The sequence below is a fragment of the Artibeus jamaicensis genome, unplaced genomic scaffold (genome assembly GCF_021234435.1).
Source record: "Artibeus jamaicensis isolate MK-2021 breed Jamaican fruit bat unplaced genomic scaffold, CSHL_Jam_final contig_490, whole genome shotgun sequence".
NCBI classification, from domain to species: Eukaryota; Metazoa; Chordata; class Mammalia; order Chiroptera; family Phyllostomidae; genus Artibeus; species Artibeus jamaicensis.
In genome coordinates, this window is record NW_026521861.1 from 2833762 (window position 1) to 2853425 (window position 19664).

The window sequence follows — 19664 nt, forward strand, 5'->3', positions numbered from 1 at the left end:
AAAATAAATATATATTTTTTAAAAGAATGGAAAATATCCTTTTAAAGATAAAAATTTATAACATTTCATTAAAGCACAAATGTTTGTTAAAACAAACAGATTTACTAGGGCCTGGGGTGTTTGTGCACTGCGAGAATGTGGCACCATCACTACAACTGGAATCTACATTCATAAGCTACTATGTTTTGCAAATCATTTTATGTCTCATTTATTTTTCTTTTCCACTATATCTTTGTTTTTAAGCACCAACAAAAATGATCAGAATTATCTTCTCTTTTAAACTTAAAAATCATTTAATACAGCTAAATAGAACATATAAAATTGACTGTTTATTATTAGACACTATTACTAAAACACACCTAAAACTACTCAAGAGACATTTTTCCATTTCTAGAAAAATATTATTATGCTTTATAACTTCTTTTGTATTTATCTATATTTTCCGATTTAATTCATTGTCTTTGATAATAAAACATACATTTTTGTTTTTGCTAAAATAAACAAATAAACAAACACACACATAAATACCAAGTTACCAGACAGAAGGAAGGTTGAGGGTCTGGAATAAAACCAGGAAGGGATTAAGCAGTATAAACTGGCAGTTATGAAATAGTCATGAGGATGTGAAGTACAATATAAGGAATGTAATCAATAATATTGTAATAACTACATACGTTGCCAGGTGGATACAGGCTTATCCAGGGGGATCATTTTGTTAAGTTATATAAATGTCTAGCTATTATGCAATATACCTGAAACTAATAGAATATTGAATGGTACCTGTAACTGACAAAAGTTAAAATACCAATGTATGTGAAAACATCTGCAACTTAATTTATTTCCAATTTTTAAAATGCTAACCATTTATGACATTAAGTCAATTTTTAAATAAACCATCCTCGTAGCTTTTAAAATAATTTATTGAGGCAACATTCTCATAAGAAAATTAATTATTTTAAAGTAAGTCAATTGCATTTAGTATGTTAGGCAACCATTACCTCTGTCGAGTTCCAAGATACTTCCATCACTACAAACTAAAACCCCTTGCCCATTAAGAAGTTTCTTCTAATTTCTCCTAACCCTCAGCCCCTGGCAACCACCACTCTGGATTCTGCCTCTATGGATTTATCTATTCTGGAAATTTCACATAAATAGAGCCATACAATATGTAACCTTTTGTATCAACCTTCTTTCACTTTGCATAGTATTTTCAAGTTCTATCCATGTTGTACTATGTCTCAGACACTTCATCCTTTTAAAAAAATTTTTATTTATTTTTGTTTTCATAGAGAGGGGAAAGGAAGGAGAGAGGAAGAGAAACATCACTGTGTGGTTGTGTCTTGCATACCCCCTACTGGGGACCTGGCCCACAACCCAGGCATGTGCCCTGACTGGGAATTGAACCAGCCACCCTATGGTTTGCAGGCCTGCTCTCAATCCACTGATCTACACCAGCCAGGGCCACTTCTTTTTTATGGCTAAATAATATTCCTCTGTATTTATATACCATAATTTGTTTATCCATTCTTCTGTTGATGGACATTTGGACAATTTCTACCTTTTTGGCTATTATAAATAGCTTTACTATGAGCATGAATTTAACAATGTATTTGCTTGAATGCCAGTTTTCAATTCTACTGGATATGCTCATATACTTGGTCTGTAATATTAAGTAATCAAGATTTCCAAACAGTGTTTACAGAATAAAAGCACTGGTACTTACAAAAGAGCTCAGATAAAATCTTATTCAAGTGTAAAATTAACTTGAGAAGTTACTTGCTAGATTATTATAATTTAATCTAAACATACTGAAGTTTTTTTTATTAAAAAAAATTCATGTAGCAAATCCAGACTATTCTGTCAACCAAAAAAGGAGAATTTTTAAAAGTAGAGTGTTACAATTAAACGTCAATGGTTTTTTGTTTTTTTTTTGTTTGTTTTTTTTTCATTTTTTGGTAGGGGTGGGAGAGTGGACCAGGACTATTACCTTATATAAGTTTAAATAAGACTCAGAAGTGAAATTTGTATTCTATGATAAATTATGAGATCCCAGAATAGTCACGCCATTAAAGAAAGATTCTAACCTAATTTCTACAGCCATTATAGTAAATAAAATAAAGCAAAGAAAATAAAACTTATTTAGTGTTAAGACCTTAGGCACATTCAAATTTTCAAAAATCTTAAACAGTATCACAGAAGTCTACCTCTCCCTTTTTGTATTTAAAAATTAGCAGATCTACCCTGGCTGGTGTGGCTCAGTGGATTGAGTATTGGCCTATGAACTGAAAGGTCGCTGATTCAACTGGTCAGGGTACATGCCGGGTTGTGGGCTGGTCTGGTCCCCAGTTGGGGGGGTGTAAAAGGCAATCGGTTGATGTTTCTCTCACAGATCAATGTCTTTCTCCCTCTCTTCTTCCCCTCTTTTTCTCCCCCCTCCCTCCTCTCTAAGAATAAATAAAGTCTTTAAAAATAAATAAAATTAGGAGATCTGCAAAGGGTAAACCCTCTTATCCTATCTGCATATTCATTAGCACACGTGGTGAAAAAAACCACCTAAGTCCTGAAAGAGAACCAGCCCAAAGATGTAAAGGGAACAATATCTGAAGCTCACACAAGCTGGGGACAGTTCCTGTTCCCATCACCCAGAAACTATTGACACAGCATTAGATAAAGTGGTTGGAATGGTTCTGAAACCACAGTTGGGCAAACCATCCAGACTAACACTGTTCCCGTCCTGCCTGCCAAAGGTTAAAAGACCTGAAAGGACCAAACTACTTCCAAGTAACTTACCACGACAAAAAATAGTTTGAGAAGAGTCACATAAACATATAAATATCCAGCACCCAAGAAATAAAATTTATAAAATCAGCAGCATTCAAAGAAACAGAAAATATAATCCACAATGAGGAGAAACCCATAAGTGAACAAGTGACAGAATTAATACTCAAAGTTATTATAATTGAATAACATATAATTCAAATAATACAAAGGCCGAAAATGTTAAGTACATAACAGAAAAATAAAAGAGACTCAAAACAAATATCTAGAAATGACAAGCACAATATCTGAAAAGAAAAATACTCTAGATAGGATGAAGGGCAGATTAGACACTGAAGATTAGTGAACTTGAAAGCATAGCAATAGAAACTATCCGAACTAAAACAGAAAAAAAGACTAAAAGAAATTAACAGCATCAGTGAGCTATGCAATGGTTTCAAGCAGCTCAATATACATGTAACTGAAGGCCGCAAAGGAAGAGAAGACAAAAAAATTTAAAGAAATAGTGGGTAAAAAATAACTAAATTTAATGAAGACTATATACCCACAGATCCAAGGAAACAGCGAACTCCAAGCACAAGAATCAAGAAAATTACACGAGGGCACATTGCAGGGTAGGCAGATGCAATATGGCTCCAGCAGTAAAGGTGCTGGAGAAATGCTGGACTCCGTTTAACCTCTGTGACTGTTTAACTCTGTAGCCTCAGGCCTGGCTGACTACCCAGAAAGCAGGAATGGCGCCCAAATGTCATGCGCCCCAGGAAGGAGGTTAATGAATGTACAGAGTGTGATAAGTGCCTGATGTTATCTGTTAACTCAGAAATGCATTGCTGTGCATGGTGGCCTACCACGACTACCCACCACACGGTTTTGGTCCTGAGAAGGGAGTGGATTTCTCCCCAGCCAGCCACCAATGGGAACAGGCAGCTGCTCTGCCTGTGTATGTACTGTAGTTTGCTGTGTATAATGTGTACTTTTTTGCCCAAATTTTTGCATTATACATGGGTAGTACCTCAAATACCTTGTATCTGCTCTTGTGTCCTGTAATTATTTGTTACATAAAATTTCTTGTACCATATTGTTCAAAAACAGATACTAAAGTTCCTTTATAATACTAAAAAACAAGTATCTGAATATAAATAAAAAATTGAATTAAAAAAATTAAAACAAAGTATTTTTTCCCTGAAAGTTTGGGCCAAAAATGTGGGTGCACATTATACACAGCAAAATGCCTTAAGCTGCTCCTATGAATTTGAATAAGGTTATGTGTCAGTTCCTTGTAATTGATCCTGAATTTAGACTTTTTGGGCTTTCTGCCAACACACATCAAAATCAAACTCCTTAAAAACAGTGATAAAGAGAAAACATTAAAAAGCAGCTAGACACACAATAGAGTATACAGATGTCATATTAAAAAGTTATACACCTGAATTTGCATAATATTATTAATCAATGTTACCCAAGTAAATTTTGTTTTAAAAAAATTATAGGCGTCCCAGCTGGTGTGGCTCAGTGGACTGAACGCTGGCCTGTGAACCAAAAGGTCGCTGGTTTGATTCCCAGCCTGGGCACATGCCTGGGTTGTGGGCCAGGTCCCTGGTCCAGGGCGTGTGAGAGGCAACCACACATTGGTGTTTCTTTCCCTCTCTTCCCCTATCCAAAAATAAATAAATAAAACCTTTAAAAAAATTACAGGGAAGGTAAATTCTTACTAAAGCAGCAAATAGTCAGGGACTTCCAGTCAAGATGGCAAAGAAGGTAAACGCTATGCCTGCCCCCTCCCACAACCACGTCAAAATGACACAAAATTAGAGACCCACCACCGTTGAGAACCACCAGCCTCGCTGAACAGAACTCCTATAACTAAGGATATAAAGAAGGAGCCACCTCAAGACTGGTAGGGGGGCTTGAGATGCAAATGGACTGGTTCTACAACCACGTGCAGGGGATGAACCGGAAGGAGTACCTTACTTTGCAGGTCCCAGCCCCATACAGGGAGAGGGGTTCCCACAATAGCTGTATGTCAAAATCAGCAGGGACTCAGTCCCGGTGAAATGGAGGGCTGCTGCAGACACAGGTGTCATGTTAGAAGGCAAGAGCACAGATTCACAAGCACTCACGCTAAGCTCCAAGTAGGAACAGCAGCTCAAAAAATGCCAGAGACATACGAAGAGGAGCTAAATTGTTTGCTTTCAGGGCACAGGCTGGAGGGACCACTAGCTCTCCCAGAACAAAGTGCCAGCAAGTGCCACTGTTCCTTTGTTGAGCCCTCCCGCACAAAGCCTGAAGGCCTAAGTGGGCACCAAATCTGAGTCTCCATTAACCTGGCTAATAAGGCTCTCTCCCCACCCTGGTGATTCAGAGTCCCAACCAAGCCCATCCAATTCACACGCCCAGCCTGAACCTCTGAGAAGCTAATCCACACAAGCAACCAGCCTGGGCCTGCACTGCAGACTAGAATCTGTCCAATGCCCGCAAACTGCAGACAAGCAGCGGTCGGTCTCTGTGTGCCCTGTGTTTCTTGGCCAAGTAACCCCAAGCCCTGCACTAGTGGCAGCCAGCCTCAGTTCAAAGCATAACCACTCCAAGGGTCCTCCAAGCCACAGGCATCTACCAGCCATAGCTCACTTTGCAACTACAACCAGGTGCCCCTGAGCAAGACACAGGCAGTGGCTGATCCTGACCTGAACCACAGCCCCTCCCAAGAGGCCCCAGAACCACAACACCTGGTGGCCAACTTCAGGCCACACAGAGACCCATCAAATTAGCACACCAAATACACCCAAAGGGTGGACTTGGTAGACACCAGAGCACTGCTTAATCAAATCCCACTCCGTGAGGTCAGCACCCCACAGTAGCTTCTCTGCTGCTGTCAAGGTCAGTTTTTACAGCCAGTTGGCCCAAGGGTCAATCCCACTCACTGATGGGTGAACAGCAATCAAGACTCAACTACAACAGGTGGGTAAACACCACCCACACAGACACCTCTGGAGCACCCAGGTTAGACCAACAGGAAGACGGCACCACTGAGCCCCACAGGACACCTGCTACATTAAGGTCACTCTGCCAAGACTGGGAGACACAGCAAATTACCCAATACACAGAAACAAACAGAGGGAGGCAGCCAAAATGAGACAAAGAAATATGTCCCAAATAAAAGAACAAGACAAATCTCCTAAAACAACTAAACATAATAGAGACAAACAATCTACCAGATGCAGAGTTCAAAAACAGGTCCTAAGGCAGCTCAATGAAGTTACAGGAAGAACAGATTATCTCAGTAAGATACATAAAAAAGGAGATAAAAAATAAGAAGAACTATTCAGAAATGAAGAATACAATAACTGAAATAATGAATACATTAGATAAACTCAAGCAGATTAGCAAAGAACAACACTCAATTGTAACAGCAAAAAGAAAAAAAGAATTTAAAAAATGAGGATAGTTTAAAGGACCTCTGGGACAACATGAAGCATAACAAGAGGAACCAGAAGACAGACAGCAAGGAATTAAATACCTATTTGAAAAAACAATGGCTGAAAACTTCCCCAACCTAGCAAAGGACACACGAGTTCAGAAAATGCAGTCCCAAATGAGAAGAACCCAAACAGGCCACACCAAGACACATCATTTAAATGCCAAAGGTTAAAAACAAAAGAGAGAATCTTAAAAGCAGCAAGAAAAAACCATTTACCTGCAAGGAAGCTCCCATAAACTGTTGCTAATTTCTCAACAGAAACATCACAGGCCTGAAAGGCCTGGCACGAAAGTGATGCAAAGCGAGGACTTGCGATCGATGGAGATCACTCTACACAGCAAGGCTGTCATTTAGAGACCAAGAGCTTCCCAGACAAGAAGCTGAAGGAGGTGATCGTCACCAAACCAGTATTACCAAAAATGTTAAAGAAAATTCCTTAAGAAAAAGAAAAAAATCAATACTATGAGAGAAACATCAATTGGCTGCCTCTCACACATCCCCGACTGGGGACCTGGGCTGCAACCCAGGGATGTGCCCTGACTGGGAATTGAACCTGTGACCTTTCAATTCACAGGCCAGTGCCCAGTCCACTGAGCCACATTAACCAGGGCAAAATCAATACTATGAATAAGAAAATATAGTAAAGAAAAAAATTCTCACAGATACAGGCAAACATATAACAAAAACAAAAGATATACAACTAGTTTAGAACCAAAACTAGTACAAAAGTTAAAAGCCAAAAGTAGGAAAATCATGTGTAATTACAACATAAATTAAGGGATTCACACATACTCACAAACAAGAATGAAAAAAATGATGACAAAAATTGCCCTGGCCAGTATGGTTCAGTTGGTTGGAGTATCTCCTGTAAACTGGAAGGTCACAGGTTCAATTCCCAATCAGAGTACATGCCTAGGTTACGGGTTCAGTTCCCAGTTGGGGTGCATATGAGAGGCAACTGATTTACAGTCACCTGCTTACAGTGTCCAGTTTAAGGGGTAGTTTTTTCAATAAGGCACAGCAGCAAGTAATAAAAAACAGCTCTAACATTTTAATTCCTTTCAAACAATAATGGTATAGTTAGTTAATTCTATGACAATATAAAGCATCCAGCATGAAAAATACAAAAGTATCAACTGAAGTGAACTCTTAAGCCTTTAAAATTTTGTAGTCTCACACTTTAAAAATATTGCAATTCCCTTCACCAGTAACATCACCCTCCTCTTCAAAGAAAGGGAAACCAGCTGCCCCAACAGCTACAGGCAACTGCTGCAAACAGGAAGCAGAGTTAACTGAAACTGTGGGGCAACTCCGGTTAGCACCTTGCAGCCTGGTTAGCAAAGCCATTCATTATAAATGTCTGTTTCTGGTCACGTCAGTAATTCACTTGTGGCAAAGGTATATTTGGCAGTGTTTAATACACATGGCAGTTTGATTCAAATATTAATTTTTGTTTTTCTTTTTTTTAGCGACCCAAATATGTTTAATTAGCATTGTGAACTATCCCCTGCTCTACAGCTCCAACAGAATATATTATGGCATAATCGTGACACTGTGGTTTAGACAAACTTTCTTCAGTAACATCCAGTTGGGAAAACTTCTGAGCATGTTCATCCAATATAGTATGCACATTACTAAACAAACATACAGAAATTTTTAAAGAATGAGCTAAAAATAGGAACCTCATGTTTTCTTTGCCCTGGAAGACCACTGATCTGATTTTCTCAATCCTTCTGGTGATGGGGAGGTCCTTCCAAATATTCCTTTTTCAAGTCAGTGTGTCCGTGTAGATAATAATGACAACAGTAAGTAAATATGAACGCTCAGTGTTTTACTAAACTTCATCAGAATTCATTTTGTGTTTCAAATATAAAGCCTGGTACTTGTAAGTTCTATAATCAACCATTCATTCTAAGAACACTGAACACTGCTCTGAAACTTGAATGGAAAGGAGAAGCTGAATGGTTTCTTCAAACTTCTCACCAACCTAACATTTATTTTAGTCCTCATAAATACAACTTTAATTGCATATTACACACATTAAAATAGCTTACTTTATGGAAGAAGAACAGTGAAGGCTGTGTCCTCCATCTGCACGCCTGGTATCATACTAAGTAGGCAGGCTTCACGCAGAGCCCTTCGTAACCCTAGTCCTTGACACATGAGCAAGTAAATAGTTTTAAATAGTTCATGACAAAGAGGTTCTGTTCATTTTTCACTTTGCTATTCTCATTCAGAGTTCTCTACACCATTTGCTCCAACTTGTACTATGCGTTCCCATCAAAGGCCAACTTCAGTTTGCACACCAAGTGATGCAGACGGCTAACGAATTCAAACAGAACGGCACTTAACCTATGTACACATATCGCTTGCTATTCTCCTACCCGGCTTTATTTTTTTTTTGCACATTGACACTTGCAGACATAAACATATTTGACAATGTGTGCACTGTCGATCCCTTTCTCTAAAGTATAAGCTCCATGAGGGTGAGACTGACTGTGTTTGCCTCTGTACCCCCAGTTCCTCAAACGGTCTGATACACACTGGCAAAAATAAATGAACTCTCAAACCTTTACACTTGAGCTCTTTGCCTTTCAGATGCTCATTCTGAAAATGCAAGGATACTGCACAAGTTCCTTTTAATGCTCTAAATGAAGTCTTCATGAAATCTTACTCTTGGCTCAGAAATGCATAAGATTCTTGGCTTGATTAACGTACTACGTTGCTAATGTTACAGGCCTTAGAACAAAAGTTCCTTGATCACTGATGGAAAATAAAACTGAGACCTTGTCAAAGGAGAAATGCGGTACCTGTGGCCATCACAATGTGTTTTTCTTCTTCAAGCAACAACATATTCCAATCTCTAATGTGAAACTATAACTAGGAAATATAAATTTTTTCTATGTTCCTGAAGTTTCAAAATTATACAAAAAAAAGACCTGAACTTGTGTTCTCAACATTCTACTGCTATTATTCCTAGAATTCCGAGACCTTTGCCATACTACGCAGAATGCTCCTCATTCTTTACCAGCATATTAAGGTTGCTCCTAACTGAATGTTTTGAGTGATACCAGACCTTCAGTACATGGTTACTGACACAAAGGAGAAGTGAGCATGTAAAGAAAACATTTTAAAAGATTCAGCTTGAGGGTATGTAGTGTGCCATCTCTTTCTTCAAAACACAGCTATAAATAACTAAGGTCTTTCAAAAGCATAAAGGTAACAGTGCCAGTTTTTACATTCAGCCAATACATACTCTGTGCCTTTAGTAATGATTCTTGAACACTCTTTTCTAAAAGTATGTAAAGCCCTGGCCAGGTGGCTCAGTTGATTGCGGCATTGTCCTGTACAGCAAAAAAGGTTGTGGGTTTGATTCCGCTGATACGGGCACATACCTAGGTTGTGAGGCGTGTACCGAGAGGCAACTGATTGACGTCTGTCTGGCTCTGTGTCCCCCCCATCCTTTCTCCCCTCTTCCCCCACCCCTTTCTCTCCCCTACCTCTCTCTCTATCCCCCCTCCCCCTCTCCAAAATCAATAAACATATCTTTGGGCAAGAAAAAAAAATTTTTAAGCAGGTAAAAAAATCTGCTTTATTCTTTTAATTCATTTTCTTATCAAATAAGCTCCTACTCACCATTCAACTTTGTTTTAACTGTTATCTTTCCTCTTACAAAATAGAGAAAAATCAGAAAGGCAGAAATTATTACCACAGTATTTCCACCTTTTTGTATATAAATTCACATTTATGGCTTAGTCCATTTATTTGGTGAGAATCCAGAGGTATGCATGTGTTCAAAGCCTTAATAATGCTAAAATAATAATAGCTAACATTTATTATTGAATGGTCACTTTTTTCATGTGTTATTCTAGGCACCATACATATTTTACCTATTTGACTTCTCACAGCAACAGTATGGATTAGGTACTATTACCTTCATTATACAAAGCAGAACACAGCATAGGGAAGTTAAATAATTTGACCAAGGTCATAGAATTATATCTCTGGTGAAGTGTGCAGGTTCTGGAGCCACAATGCGTGGGTTCACACCTGGCTCCAACATTAGTGAACTCTATGACTGAACAAATTACACAATCACTAGTTTCTTCCACTCCCAAATGGTCAGATTCAGTACATTAGTAAGTGCAAGTGCTAAGAATCGTGGCTGACGCACAGTCCTTAATAAGTCATTTAAGATGCTAGAGACCATGGTGTTTAATACCTGCAGCCTCTGCGCAATGCTGAACTTGATGTTGAAAGGAATTTTATAATAGCTTTCTACTTTCAGAGTAGAAACTTCAGAGTACTCATTACATGTCAAGGGCTATACAATTTCACACATTTTTTTCATGTTAATCTAAGTATCTTATATCTCATTTACTATCTGTAGGTGTTTTTGTCCCCCTGAAAACTCTTAGTTCCACACAAAATTATCTCATCAAACCTGTTACAGAAGTAAATAATTCAAGGCTAAAAATATGGCATTCGCTGACTTCAGATTTGTGAAAGACTAATGTTTACTCTCCAAGTCACAGCTTGGTCTTATTTATAGCATGATACCAGTTAAATTAATAGGTATATCCTAAAATTCTTACAATTTTTTAATCTTCACCTAAGGACATCCTCAATGACTTGAGAAAAACACTGATGTGAAAGAGAAACATCAATCGGTTGCCTACCACACACGCCCCAAGGGGGAATCGAACCCTCAATCTTCTGGTGTGAGGGGACAACACTCCAACCAACTGAGCGACCAGGACAGGGCAAAATTCTTACAATTTTGATACAGAATGTTGAGCTGTTTCAACCTATATACTTTTAGCTGCCTTACTCAGCAGCTCTAAAACATAAACTAGATATACACATGTCCAACTTGATTCTAACATGACTAGTTAAAAAAAAAAGTTTGCCAAGAAGGGGCTGGAAAGAAATATTCCAAGTCATGAAAGGCAAGGACCTACAACCAAGATTGCTCTATCCAGCAAAGCTTTCATTTAGAATGGAAGGGCAGATAAAGTGCTTCTCAGTTAAGATCAAATTCAAGGAGTTCATCATCACCAAGCCCTTATTATATGAAGTGTTAAAGGGACTTACCTAAGAAAAAGAAGATAAAAAAACATGTACAGTAAAATGACAGCAAATTCACAAGTATTAACAACTACACCTAAAACAAAAACAGACTAACAAGTAGAACAAGAACAGAATGACAGAAATGGAGATCACATGGAGGGTTAGCAACAGGGGAGTGGGAGGAGAGAGGGGGGAAAGGTACAGAGAATAAGTAGCACAGACAGTAGGTGGAAAATAGATAGGGGTGAGGGCAAGAGTAGTGTGGGAAACATAGAAGCTAAAGAACTTATGACATATGCACATGAACTACAAGGGGGGAATGTGGGGGGAGGGGTGTGCAGGGTGGAGGGGAATGAAGGGGGGAAATGGGACAACTGTAATAGCATAATCAATAAAATATATTTTTTAAAAGTTTGCCAAATGTCTTCCATGGATAACTAGTAAAATACATGTAATATTCATCTTTATGGGCAAATTACTTTAGGAAAAAAACTATTAAAGTATGGAAATTTGTAGTGTAAAACATTTAGACTGTAATCAATAAGCCTAAACTTTTTCTTTCTACACTGTCCTGGCCCAAATTTAGAACCTAACATATGCTGTCCTGTCCTCATGAATTTATGGAGAATAATCTTATGACAAAAAATGTGACAGAAAAAGAATATGTAACACAAATCTTAAGTGAATACCATATTAAAAGTAGGCTAAGCAATAATAACACCATTTGTAAACCTACAATATGTAAAGCAAAATCATTTAACTTTTAGAAGAAAATAGACTTACAGCCTTATGGCATCAAGGTAGGGAAGACTTTCTAGGATAAAAGATAACACAAACTGTAAAGAGGGACAATTCTGACTATATTAACACGTAACGCTTATTCCTGACAAAACATTTCATCTGAATCAAAACATGAGGCATCCTGGCCAGTGTAGCTCAGTGGCTGGAGGGTCATCCCATAACCAAAAGGTTGCAGGTTCGATTCCAGGACAGGGCACATGCCTAGGTTGCAGATTCATCCCCGTCAGGGCGCCGGCACCAGCAACCCCTGGCCCCAGAGCAGATTCCCAGTCTGGGTGTGGATCTGCAGTCTGGGTGCACAGGGAGGCAACCAACCCCTCCTTCACTTGCATCAGTGTTTCTCTCTCTTCCTAAAAGAGCGTATGAAAATGCCCCAGTGGACAGGCGGGGAGAATGAATGACCAGACGAATCCAAATTGAGGAACACTGTACTCTGGCCTGTACTCTTCAAATGTACCAATGTTATGCAAACAAAAACTTGGAGAGTTTTTATAGCTTGAAAGTAACTAAAGGCACATGGCAACTAAATGCAATTCATGATCTATGGCTCGATCCTGGGCCAGGGATAGAGCTGAAGAAGAGCTATTAAGGTCATTACTGTGACCACTGAGAAATTTTCAATGTGCACTGGATATTAGATGATAATGCTGCATCCATGTTAAATGTGGTGATTGTACTGCAATCCGTAGGACACCGTTGTTCTTAGAATATGCAACTAAATCTTTTGAAGGGTGAAGTATCATGGTATCTGCAACTTACTTTTATATGGTTCAAGAAAAAAATGTTTACGTGTAAGTATCAATAAATGTGGCAAAAGGTTAACAACTGGTGAGTCCAGATGAAAGGTGTAAATATATTCTTGAAGTATTGTTGCAGTTTTCTGTAGGACTAAAATTTTTTAAATAAAAAGTAAAACTGTAAAACCTGACCTGGCTGGTGTGGCTCAGTGGATTAAGCACTGGACGGTGACCCAAAAAGAAGCTGGTTTGATTTCTAGTCAGGCCCATGCGTAGGCTGCAGGACAGGTCCCAAGTTGGGGGCATGTGAGAGGCAACCAAAAGATGTTTGTCTCACATAGAGAGGTGTGTCTCCCTCTTTCTCCCTTCCTTCCCCTCTCTAAAAAATAAGAAAAATTTTTTTTATCTAAAACCTCTGCACAACAAAAAATTAAGAGAAACTACACAGTGAGAAGGTATATGCAGCACCATAACTGAGAGAGGATTGGTACAAAGTAAGAGCTACGGACCTGGCTGGTGTGGCTCAGTGGACTGAGCACCAGCCTGCAAAGCAAAGGATCCCCAGTTCAACTCCCAGTCTAGGGCACATGTGTGGGTTGCAAGCCAGGTCCCCAGTAGGGGGCACAGGAGAGGCACCCACACACTGATGTTTCTCTCCCTCTCTCCTTCCCTTCCCCTCTAAAAATAACTGTTTTAAAAAAAAAAAAGCACAAAACTGCAATGTTTAAAAAAAGAGAGAGCTACAAGCCAATGACAGACAAGCAAACAGGCCAACAGGAAAAACAAAAACTATAAATAGCAATTTGCTGAAAAAGAAACCTTACAATAAACGAATATAATGAAGTTCAACCTCACTTATATTAGGGAAAGGCAAATTAAAATGTAATTTAATTTTGCTTTAAAAAGTAAAAGTCTGCTCTGGCTGGTGTGGTTCAGTGGACTGAGTGCCAGCCTGTGAACCAAACTGTCACTGGTTTGATTCCCAGTCAGGGCACATGCCTGAGTTGTATGTCAGGTCCCCAGTGGGGGGGAGGGGGGGTGCTCAAGAAGCAATCATACACTGGTGTTTCTCTCCCTTTCTCCCTCCCTTCCCAAGAGTAAATAAAATCTTCAAAAAATTAAAATTAGAAGTCTGACAATATCAATGTTTGTAAGGATATGGCAAAATGGGAACTCTCATGCCCAACCGACCGCTGTGGTTCAGTTGGTTGGGCGTCATCCTGCAAAACCAAAGGTCTCCAGTTCAATTCTTGGTCAGGGCATATGCCTGGGTTTCGGGTTCAGTCCCAGGTCGGTCAGGGGCAGGTTTGAGAGGTAAGTGATCAATGTTTCTCTCTCACACCAATGTTTCCCTCTCTTTCCCTCCCTTCTCCTCTCTGTAAAAATAAATACTCTTTTTTACAAAAAGGGAACTCTCACAGCCTGCTAATGGAAATTCTGTATTTAGTACTTTGGAAGATAATTTGGCATTATGTAATAAAGCTGAAGATCCTTTTACCTATACCTAAGAATTCCCCAGGTTTAGAATTCTCTCTCACACATATGAACAGGATGACATATCCAAGAATGTTCCTTACAGCAGTTAAAAATAGCAAAAAAAAAACAACCCCAGAAATACCTAAATATCCATAAATATCCATCTATCAACATGGATATATATCAAAAACTAATGTTGTCATTATCAACAAGACAAGTAATACGTTTGGAGAGGTTGTGGGGAAAAGGGAACCCTCATTCACTGCCGGTGGGGATGCAGACTGATACAGCCACTGTGGAAAACAGTCGGGAGATTCCTCAAAAAAGAAATAATAGAGTTACCATATGATGCAGCAATCTCTCTCCTGGGTATCTATGCAAAACAACGGAAAATATGCATTCATAAAGATACATACACCCCTATGTTCACTGCAGCATTGTTCACTGTGGCCAAGACCTGGACACAACCCAAGTGTCCTTCAATAGTGGATTGGATAAAGAAGATGAGATACACATACACAATGTAATACTACCATTACATAAAGACAAAATACTGCCATTTGTCTTGGATGGCCCTTAACCTGGGTGGACCTGAAAGTTGTGCTACCTTTCGCCAAAGCAAGAAAGGCAAAGCGGAACCTGCCAAAGCGCACAGTCCCCCAGAACCTACAGGGGCTCAGATCCTCTAAGTACCTGGCGCTGAGGAGCTTACTAAAAATTCCTCAAAACAAAACAAAACAAAACAAAAAGAATATCATGCTAAATTAAATAGCTAAGAACCACCTGATTTCATTCATATGTGGGATATAAAACTGAAACTTGTGGACACAGACAGCAATGTGGTGGCTGCCAAAGGGCAGGGGAGGGGAAGTGGAAGGGACCTAACATACAGGGACAGAACATGGTTTGACTTCAGGTGGTGGGCACACAGTGGAATACACAGATCTAGTGTCACACAAAGGTACACTTGAAACCTATACAATCCTATTAACCAACGTTGCCCCAATAAATTTAGTAATTTTTAAAGAAATGCTGAACAAAAAAAGCAAGTTAAAGAATCACATGTATGTTAAACAAGAGTATATGCACTTTTGTGGATATATACATATTATGGGAATAATAATTACTGAATTCTATGACAGTGTTTACCACTAGGAGAGAGCAAGGGAGGGGAATAAGATAGCAAAGATTCATACAGGCTGCGACTGTATCTGTAATTTGATCACTTCAAAAATATAGGGTCCAGCAGAAGGCTTGCTTGAGTGTGGTTGGTAGGGTACGTGAATGCCTCGCATGAGATGGACAGCAATTTGAACATTTCATCTAGAATGTCATATGGTGTGCTTTAGTGTGATGTTACATTACAGAATTACATGCTTATGGTTTTGTAATAAAAAGGGGGTATTATTTGTGCCAGACCCTGTATAATGAAAAGCGAGTACAATTAGAAAATGAGGGAAAAACACATGAACTAAATATGAGGATCTGTAAGTTAGATGATCATTACATTATGTTCTGTATGTTTGAAATATTTCATATTTCAAAGTAAATTTAGCTTTTCAGCAGCTGTGAAGAAGCTAGGACACTGGGTCTCACTGAACTGGAAAAGAGTGTAATTATACATATGACAAAGCTGGGTTTTTTGTATTTCACTGAATCACGATTTGGAGTTAGAGTTAAGCAAAAAAAGACATTAAAAAATACATATTGTGTGCTTTCTTTCCCCAGGAAACAGTATAAATAACTTAGAGACAGATGAATAAATTATCCCTAACATTCCACTTTAACTTGTCTTTCCTTGGGCATGTACACCTAATGTCACTGCAGCAAGGCGTGCAGCTAACATTAGTAAATAGTATTTATATAAACCTTTCTGTAATTATAAACTTTTGGGAATTTGCAGCACAACTTCCATTGTGTAAATTTTCACACAATGGAATCCAATCTTAGCACTAAATGAAACCTTGCAGAACATCCCCTTCGGCCCTTACTTTATAGACTAGTTGATTACTAAACTCTAAAATCTAAGTTCTGGATTAATGAGGGTAACACAGCAGCCTATACTGCTGAAATGCAGTGGCTCATATTGCAATAGACATGCATTTCACCTGTGTGTGCTACCACCAGCCCAGTTATGTGGAGTTAATTTTAATTGCTAACTAGCTGTGTCTTCTTTAACTAAACCTCTTTCAGGCCTGAATGTCTTTATCAAAAGAAATCTAATTATGGTTGAAGTGTCGTGATAAATATTTAAAAGACCTGAACAACATGAAGTCGCCAGGCAATTGGCACTGTTTCACTATTCTCTCTTTCATAGTACAGGCAGCAGCGTTTTCATCCGCTGCCTTGAGAGATAAAATGAACACTGTACAGACATCATGAAAAACCTGTCCCCACCAAGGCGCGCGAGAGCCCTGAAATGGGGACCAGTCAATGCAGAGCACTGTGCTTTACAATTCTCAAACACAACGGCCCAAAAGACGAAAACGCAAAGCGCAAGGGAGGGGAGGGGAAATAAATAAGACACCAACTCTACCTCCCGCTTCTAAAAAGCTTGAGGCCTACCAGAGTCAACCCCCCCAATGTGCTTACTACTAATGGTTCAGGCCTTAAATCTGCATCTCACTCTCGGCTCTCCGGTTTCAGAGGTCCCCAGGAAAGGGAAAGGAATGGACCGCCACTGAACAGCTGACCCCTGACGTGGGAACCATCTGGAAATAAGTATGTTTTTATGGAGGCCTGCCATTCGATGTGAGCTTTCCAGGATGTGCTGCAAACGGCGTGCGGGCTATCAACTTCTTGTAGTTGTTGCAAAACGCCGTTAGCTTTGCAACCTACCACATCCTCGAGTCGACCAGGAACGGGCAAGGGGCGGGAAGGCCGGGTAAACTGGACGGAAAGGCTGGCCTCGGGTGCGGATGGGAGGACACCCGGAGCCGCCCAGAAAAAGGAAGACCTAAAAGGGTGTTTCCCTGAGGCGGGATGGGGGCTGCCACCACCAAAAGAGAAATGCAAGGGGGGGGGGGGGGAGCAGGCAGGAAAGAACGCGGCGAGGTTTGCGACAAGGAGGTGAAGGGCCGCGATCCGAAACGAAGGCGAGTCCAAACAAGCGGAGCCAAGAAACAATGGCGCGAGCGTGACGTGAGGCTGGAGGTGTCGCCGCAGCATGGAAGAAGGGGTTGCGCTAGGGCGACCCGGGGCTGCGGGGTGGGCGAAGACGCGGGCACGAAGTCGCGGGTCCCGCAGGGAGCTCGGGCGTAAGACGGAGGAGCCTGAGGGGCGCAGGAACTCAGAAAGGGGTCTGCCTCCGCCCAGAGTAACATACTGGGCCATGAACCCTCCTTCCTCCCACCCTCGCTTGCTAGACCCTCCCCTCCCCTTCCTCCCCTCCCGCCGCGGACGCCGCTCTACTCACCGACCGCACGGCAGCAATCCTAGCACGCAACTGCCGCAGCCGCCTCGGCGCGCTTCCACCTCCCAGTCTGGCCCCGCCCCTAGCCCGCCCCGGCCAGGGACCGGCGCGCAGTTCCGACCCCCGGCTCCTCCGCAGAACCAGGCTTCAGCGACGCTCCCTAGCGGCGCCACCCGAGGGAGGCTACGAGGCGGAACTGCGCCGCGATTACTCACGCGGGTCTGGGGTTCTTCAAACGAGAGTACAGCGGTAGTTGCCGAGCCGTGGGGTGACGCACGCTGACAACCCTTACATGTCCTTTATGTCTACATCCCTAGGCCTTCTGCCGGGGTCCCTCCGCAGGGCGTGGGACTGCTTCGCCGGTATCTCATCCTGCTCGGCTTACTCTCTGAGCCTTTCCCTTAGTGGGGGGAGGAGGCATCATTCTTCACAGTCGCAGAATCTTCGAATCCGACTTCGAAGGCCCCTCGGGTCCAGACCCCCATATCAGACCTGAATCCCAGTGATGACCAGAAGTACCCTCTTTGGAGTGTGTCAAAACTGTAATCCACGTTCCACTGCTAACAAATTGACATTGGGAGGGTTACCTGACCTCACAATACCCAGTTCTCTCATCTGTAATACAGGCATAGATAACAGTGGTACCTACATCATAGGGTGTTGGCAGAATGAAATAATACAGGGAAGTTGAGCATTTTTTCATAAGTCTGTTGGCCATCTGTATGTCTTCTTTGGAGAAATGCCTGTTTAGGTCCTCTTCTCATTTTTGTAATCAAATTATTTGGTTCCGTGTTGAAGTTGTATGAGTTCTTTACATGTTTTGAATATAACCTCTCCGTTGGATGTATCATTGGTGAATATCTTCTTTCACTGAGTAGGTTGTCTTTTCGTTCTGTTGGTGATTTCCCTTGCTGTGCAAAAACTCTAGTTTAATGTAGTCCCATTTGTTTAGTTTTTCTTTTGTTTCTCTTGCCCAAGGAGACATATACAGAAAAATACTACTAAAAGCAATGTCAGAGAGTGTACTGCTTATGTTTTCTTCTAGGAGTTTCATGGTTTCAGGTGTTAACATTTAAGTCAATCCATTTTGAATTTATTCTTGTATATGGTGTAAGAAAGTTGTCCGGTTTCATTCTTTTCCATATGTATTGAAGAGACTGTCTTTATTCCATTGTATATTCTTGCCTTCTTTCTCATAGATTAATTGACCATACAGGTGCAACATGACTAATAATCAGGGAAATGCAAATCATAATGAGCTATCAGCTCACACCTGTCAGGATATCGGGATGGCTATCATCAATAAACCAACAAACAACAGTGTGGCAATTTTGGGGGGGAAGAAGGTGGGTGGAGGTGGAAGAGGGTATAGGGAGGATAAATGGTGATGGGGAAAAAATAAATAAACAAACAAGAAGTGTCAGTGAGGATGTGGAGAAAAGGGAACACACATGCACTGTTGGTGAGATTGTAAATTGGTGTGACCACTATGGAAAACAATATGGAGGGGCCTTAAAAAATTAAAAATAGAATTACATTGTAGGGGTGACTTTCCTCAAAAGTCCCCCCCCATGTGCCACAGATGAGAGTAAACATGACTGAGACATTATCTGCTTAGGGAGGAGAGGTGGCCAGTTTCCCAGAAGAAAAAGGCCTTGAGCAGTGGCCAGTTTCTCAAGGGAAAAAGGCATTGCACCCCCTCCTCTACAGGCTTTTATTGGGTTGTAATACAGAAGAATACAGGGTAGCAAGGGTCAAACAGTAGATAACATTTCAAAGAAATCTGAGGGCTTAGTCTGAGCCAGAGTCTGTCAGGAAGAGAGTTTTAGGGTTGCCTGCTCGAACCCTTAACATATGAATGAAAGTACTCTTAGCAGAGCTGGTTTCACAGGTTTTTCAGGAAGTCTGTGAG

At 40.6% G+C, this 19664-nt stretch overlaps 1 protein-coding gene across 3 annotated transcripts in view; it reads right to left on the minus strand.

Moving 5' to 3' along the window:
• Window positions 1-17853, minus strand: part of NT5C2 (5'-nucleotidase, cytosolic II) — a 103477-nt gene extending 85624 nt beyond the window's left edge. For 2 of the 3 annotated variants that reach the window (XM_037159370.2, XM_053668478.1), the window contains exon 1: window positions 17756-17853. The gene's annotated coding sequence lies outside the window, so the exon portion shown is untranslated. Of the gene's footprint in view, window positions 1-6472; window positions 6648-17755 lie in introns of those variants that run through there. The other variant, XM_053668479.1, reaches the window with a different exon arrangement.
• Window positions 17854-19664: the final 1811 nt, after the last annotated feature.